Raw genomic sequence first — 7,385 nt, 5'->3', positions numbered from 1 at the left:
GACGAAAAAAAAAAAAAAAAAAAAACAATACCAACTGAATTACTTGTATGTTATAAAGTTTGGCTGCCAGCATGATACGCTCTTGAATACAAATGAATAGAGGTGCAGCAGTAATACCTCATTAGATAAGCCTTGGCTTAAAGCTAATGGTTTTTAGGACAGTACAGGAATTATACAAAATTCTTATTCCAATTTAAAAGTATCTTTGGAGACCAGTTTCCTTGGTTGGCTCATGCCTTTTGTTGCTGCCCAAAATGACTCCAATCCTGAGTTATGAGCTTTAGATTGAGGACTGAGGTGGTGGGTTTTTTGTTTTGTTTTGTTTTGTTTTTTTGTTTTTGTTTGTTTGTTTGTTTGTTTGTTTGTTTGTTTTTCCGAGACAGGGTTTCTCTGTATAGCCCTGGCTGTCCTGGAACTCACTTTGTAGACCAGGCTGGCCTTGAACTCAGAAGTCAGCCTGCCTCTGCCTCCCAAGTGCTGGGATAGATTGAGTTTTTGTTTCAAATATTACAGGTTTTAAATTTCAGTGGAGGAACGCCTTGCTATCTGCTGAATCTAATTCGTATGGGCATAGTGGTTCTACAGTGGGACTAGCCTCTGGCTTCCCTAACAGAGAGAGCTGAGGACCACTGAGTGCTTCCCCTTTAAGAGGAGATGATGCGGATGGCACAGGGATGATCTTTGTTGCCAGCATCCCCTCATTTCCCATACATGATCTCAGTTCAGAATTTATAATGTAAAAGATGATATTTTTGTTTTGCTTCAATAAATGTTGCATTTATTTCAGTTTTTAGTTCTTTACATAGTTAGTTTGGAGAAGATGTATTATGGCAGCACATTTATTGTATACACAGCAACTTTGCATGTATTTCGGATGCTATTACAGGTGGTTACTGTATCTTCAGTAATTTTACCTGTATAAAAGAAACTTAATCCAAATATTTTAAATAATCATGGAACTCCATCTGCAAATATGATGCACTCTTGGAGGAATAAATATTGATCACTTTCTTTTTATTAAAAGAATTAATTCATTTCCAATGTAAGGATTAGAACGAATATTAACATGCATTTAGTGGTATTTGATCAATATAAAGCATTAAAATAAAATGCCAGTTTATATAACTTATCTAAGTTCTCTTACATCAATCATTAATCCAAAAAAATCCCATATATATTAGCCTAAAGACCAGTCCTATGGATGCACATTGTCAATTAAAGTTTTCCTTTCACAATAACCTCTAGCTCAGATAGAGTGAAAAAAATTATTCACCATGAACTATAACATACATACAATACACATATTCTCAACATGGTATGAAGCTTGGTAGTGCTGAGACAGACATAGTGCTGAAAAATTATCTGAGGGAACTATTGAATTATATGGGAAAGAAGGAAACAGGAAGAGAGAGGGAGAAAGACAGACAGAGACAGAGACAGACAGAAACAGAGAGACAGAGGGAGATATGGGATCTACTGTGGGATTTTGATACTTTACATCCCTCCCTTGGTGACCCACTTACTCCAACAGGGCCAGAAGTTCTTTCTTTTTTTTTTTTTAAAGATTTATTTTTATTTATTATATGTAAGTACACTGTAGCTGTCTTCAGACACTCCAGAAGAGGGAGTCAGATCTCGTTAAGGATGGTTGTGAGCCACCATGTGGTTGCTGGGATTTGAACTCTGCACCTTTGGAAGAGCAGTCGGGTACTCTTACCCACTGAGCCATCTCTCCAGCCCCCAGAAGTTCTTATCCTTCTAATCTTTTCAAGTACAGCCAATCTCTGATGACTAAGCATTTAACTATATGGTTTTATGGTTCTTAGTCAAACTACCACAAATGTTATGCTTAAGCATTTTCAACATTGGAGGTCTTTGAGCTTATGCTATATTCATTACTCAATCTATTGCAGGCATTAAGAGAAAACTAATAAAAGATGTAATAAAACCTTAATCCTGTCAGTTAACAAAATAAACAAACAAACAAACAAAAAACCCATTGGTTTCAGATTTTATTTTCAACAATAAAAGTAGCATAAGGACAGTTCAAAAGGCAGGGGAAGTATGGTTAAATATACAAGAACAAACCGATTTGTATTTTTGTTTGTTTTTTCGAGACAGGGTTTCTCTGTGTAACCCTGGCTATCCTGGAACTCATTCTGTAGACCAGGCTGGCCTCGAACTCAGAAATCCTCCTGCCTCTGCCTCCCGAGTGCTGGGATTAAAGGCATGCACCACCACGCCTGGCACATGTGTCCTTTTATATGTTGGAGAATCTTTTAGGTAAATGCCCAGGAGTGGAATAGCTGGGTCCTCGGGTAATGTCCAGTTTTCTGAGGAACTGATTCCCAGAATTGTTATACCACTTTGCAGTCCCACCAACAATGGAGGAATGTTTCTCTTTCTCCAGATTCCCACCAGCATCTACTGTCACCTGATTTTTTTTTTTTTATCTTAGCCACTCTGGTGTGAGGTAGAATCTCAGGGTTGTTTTGATTTGCATTTCCCTGATGACTAAGGATGTTGAACATTTCTTAAGGTACTTCTCGGTCATTCGAGTTTCCTCAAACGAGAATTCTTTGTTTAGTTCTATACTCCATTTTTAAATAGGGTTATTTGATTCTCTGGAGTCAAATTTCTTGAGTTCTTTGTATATATTGGATATTAACTCTCTATTGGATATAGGATTGGTAAGTTATTCTTAGCCTTTTGTTACAGTGTCTACCTTGTAGAAAGACAATAAATTATTTTTACCTCTAATACCAACTCATCTCTCAGCTCATGAGTTGTTTATGCATGTAAAAGCAATGACTATCCAATCCTTATAACTTGAGTAATCCCCCAGGGGCCTCACACAGTGGAAAGAGATGGCTGTTTGCCATACTGTGTCTGAGGCACTGTCATCAAAGGAAATTACAAAAAAATTAAATAAATAAATAAATAAACAAACCATGAGCAGATAAAAATTCTGAATGGAATAAGTTACTTTAGGTACATCTGCAGCAGCTAGTTGGGATATCATCATTTAATCTTGGGAAGAATTGTTTTCTTGGGGAGCCATAATTCAAGTTGAAGGCCCTTCCTGTATTTGGAAAGGTTAACACTATGTCTTAGTAATCTCCCTTACTGCAAAAAAATAAAATAAAATCTTATTTCTATTTAGGATTCTATTAAGGGTAGTTTATTTCTATTGCCCTGTTTGTCACACTTCGTAAAGTCATTATCCTTTCTGAATCTTCTCTTCAGACTGAGACCTCATTGAGGTAACACGTGAGGTAAATATATCATCTCCTAGACTTTGGGTAATAAAATGGGTTTGGGCTGGGTGTAATAACTTCTGGAATTTACCAGAAGCACTTCCTATCAGGAAATAATGGTCTTGTTTTCCTTGTTTATGAGAACTCATATTGTATTCACTAGCATACTCTGTGTATTTTACACTATCTTACAGTGTGAAAAATATTGTAATTAATAGGTTGCTTCAGATGGGAACAGAGTCCATGTTTAAAGTTCTTGCCATTTTATTGTAAAGACATCAATTTGGATCCACAAAGCCCATATCCTCAACAGACATAGTAGTGCCCACACCTATTCTTAGTTCTCCTACAGTGCTATATATGTATGGTTGACACTAAGTACCTGGGCACTCAGGACCATCTATCCTGTAATATATAATGGGGAACAACAACAACAACAACAAAGCCTTAACTATCGTAAGGGGTGAAGAACGAAATCTTGTCCTTTGGAATCTTGGTACACAAATGTCCACAATTACAGAGAAGAGGACCATGTCTTGTTTGACTTTCTATTGCTGTGGTACAGAGCACGACCAAGAGCGATATGAGGAAGACAGGGTGTATCTGACTTTCACATTTAGCTCAGAGTGAATCGCTGAGGGAAGAAAAGTCTGAAAATGAAGCAGAATAGAAATCTTGGAGGCAGAAATGAAAATGGAATCTATGGAAGAATTCAGACTACTGGCTTGCTCTCTGGACTTATAATATGTCCTCTTTTTCAGGATGAAAGGAAAAATTATACAGATTTAAAGTTTGGGAATGTAAAACTAAGAGAGTAAGGTTTAAAATTCAAAGGCTCAGGGCTGAACACTGTGAAGAGGCAAGGTCCAGACTTGATGGAGCCTGCCTGGCCGCTAAGACTAACAAGACCATAAAGATAAGAGAAAGGAGTACAGGGAAAGGAGTGCCGGAACCAGCCGGGGCTTTGGGAAAGGAGTGCAGGGAAAGGAGTGCCGGAACCAGCTGGGGCTGTCAGGATTAGCTCATAAACCATCTGACAAGAAGGCATCTCCCCAAGCTCACTCAGGGTCACACACTAACCAGATGTCCCCCAGACCCTGATAAGCCTCCGGCCTCTGGAATTCCGAACGTTCTGGCTGGCGCGTACTATCTTGCTGCATTGTAATCTCACTACTATGTTCAAATGAGCCAATCACTTGTGGCCGCACCAACTCTCCCCGTCCCCCCGACCCTAACCCCATAAAAACCCCTTACTTCTGAGGGTCTGGGCGAGACACGTGTCGACCCGGAGCTCCGTCATTAAAGATACCTCTTGCTTTTGCATCAAGAAGTGTCTCAAGCGTTCTTCGGGGATTCCCGGTATCCGCGACTTGAGGGGGGTCCCCCTTTTGGGGGTCCTACAAGGACTGCCTGATTGTAGGTATAACTTAATAGAACCCATATCAATCATTATCGTGATATTTCCCTTCACACTTGTGTTAAATCTAATCTGGTGTATGCATTATCTGAATTACGGTTTCCCTCCCAAATAACTACTATTTTTGCCATTTTGATGAAAAAAAAATGTAGCTAGCATAATTGACATCTACTCAACTAAACTGGCAAATATGTCACTATCAATTTTTAAGCTTTCCTTTTTACATTGCCCCCACGATTTAATGCTATTATCATAATATAAAACAATCCAATTTTAAGGGTCCTTCACTGTTTTTAAAAATCAAACATTTAATTATTAGTATTTCGTTAATATATCCATTTTTAGCTGTGGGCTCTAGCAAAGTAAAAAACAAGTTACATTTTCTTTTTTTCTTTCTTTTCTTTTTTTTTTTTTTTTTTTTTTTTTTCTTTCTTTCTTTTTTTCTTTCTTTTTTTTTTTTTTTTTTTTTTTTTTTTTTTTTTTTCAGACAGGGTTTCTCTGTATAGCCCTGACTGTCCTGGAACTCACTCTGTAGACCAGGCTGGCCTCGAACTCAGAAATCCGCCTGCCTCTGCCTCCCGAGTGCTGGGATTAAAGGCGTGCGCCACCACGCCCGGCAACATTTTCTTCTTTTAAGAGGAAGAACCCTTGCACAGTTCCAAAGCAAAGCCAAGAAAACATTCCATTATTAATAAGAACTCAGGGGGCTGGCAAGATGGCTCAGTGGTTAAGATCACCGACTGCTCTTTCAAAGGTCCTGAGTTCAAATCCCAACAACCATATGGTGGCTCATATATAGAAATGTCTATATTTCATTACAACCATCTGTAACGAAAACTGATGCCCTCTTCTGGCGTGTCTGAAGACAGCTACAGTGTACTTACATATAATAAATAAATAAATCTTTAAAAAAAAAAAAAAGAGCTTAGTGTCCAGAGTTGGAACTCAAATCCTCAGTGTTAACGGTGATTTTGCAGCTTGAATTCTCTAGTTTTGCCCTCCACAGCACAAACACAGATTATAGCACAGACTGAGGTTCAATTATCCCACACATGCTGCTAGTCAAAATGGACATCCCAATGTCTGAGGATCACTGACTTGCTGCGATTCTCCTGCAACTGGAATTATACTTTCAGCAACGATCTTTCCTATCCCCTTTACATAATGCAACCCTGCAATGCCACATGGTGCCAAACCTCACCATATTTCTGAGATACCTTTAATCTGGGGTTTCTTCTGTAGCTAAGGAGACACCATCCATTGCCAATGGCTTCTCTTTAGTAACTCCAGCACCTCCACACAGTGTCAAGTCCAAGGTGTTCTCCATGACATTTCCAATCCCATAGTTTCTGTGCTGCCAAAACAATAACCCCTGGAAGATGATTGTATATTATATGATTCTATTTTGGTCATAAAGTATAGCTTTGATTTTTATGGAAAACAATTTCATTTTACTGATCCTAAGGAGATATTTTTAAGAAATTTTGGTAGCAGTAATCATTATTTTAGTCACATTTGATTTCTCATATCATCTGATTAGTTGATCTGATGAAGCCAATATTTCACTTCAGTAATATGTTTCTATTGTTAATCTTTAATGATTTGTCTCCCCAGATATTCAGAAGTCATGTGTTATCAATACAAATACAACATACACATGGCCCTAACAGGTGTATTTATGGATTCATAAGCCAGGTCCCTATCATGGCCATTGCTCTCAGCATTTTATTTAAAGTTGACACAATACCTTATTAAGCTTAAACACTCCATGGCTATTACACCTGGAAGTTCAAAATATGTCCACTATTATCACCTAAGCAATATGTGAAACATGCCCTAGCAATATTCCCATGATTTAGCTACAAATGTCTATATTAGTTTGCTTTCTGTTACTGAGATAAATACCACAATGAAAAGCAATCAGGAGGGAAAAGTCTTTACTTGACTTATACTTACTTATTAAATACTATTATGGAGAGAAACCAGAGAAAGAATTAAACCAGTGTAGGAATCTGGAAGCAGAAAGTTGAGGCAATGGAGCAATGCTTTATACTTCTTTAGTTTTCAGACTTGTTCAGCTACTTCTTAATGAAATATTTAGGCATTGATATTCGTGTGTGTGTGTGTGTGTGTGTGTGTGTGTGTGTGTTCACACACATGTATACATACATATGAATTTACATGAATGAAGGTTTACATACAGAACACAATCTAATGGCATGTATTCTCCATGTAGCTAATGTGACATACAGTTTAATTATGCATCTTGTAGTTTTGGGGGATTAAACTCAGTGCCTCTGAAAGGGAGTTGTATGGTCTAATCAAAGTGCCATGTACCAGATCTATCACATGTCTCTCTTATACCTCTCAGAACAACCTGCCAATGTGTCACAGAATGGGCTAACTTCTCACACATCAATCATCAGTCGAGAAAACCTTCCCCTAATTAGGCTAACAATTGCTCTTTTGTATGCCTTTCCTCAATTCAAGTTCACTTTTTTCCAGATGACCCTAGCTTATTTCAAGTTGACAAGAAAGTGAACTACCATGGGTCACAATGTACTGAGTCATCTGGTATGAACTCAAACAGTCCTCTGGGGGGGGGGGTGAGGCTGATTATAGGAAAGACAGAAACAACATGCAAGAGACAGAGATCAGAGGCCTGCTGGTGAATACCATGGCAGCAACAAGTGTATTTCTCGTAGCCTTCT

Source organism: Mus pahari, unplaced genomic scaffold, assembly GCF_900095145.1.
Source record: "Mus pahari unplaced genomic scaffold, PAHARI_EIJ_v1.1 scaffold_9090_1, whole genome shotgun sequence".
Lineage (NCBI taxonomy): Eukaryota > Metazoa > Chordata > Mammalia > Rodentia > Muridae > Mus > Mus pahari.
This window is presented reverse-complemented; position numbering follows the sequence as displayed.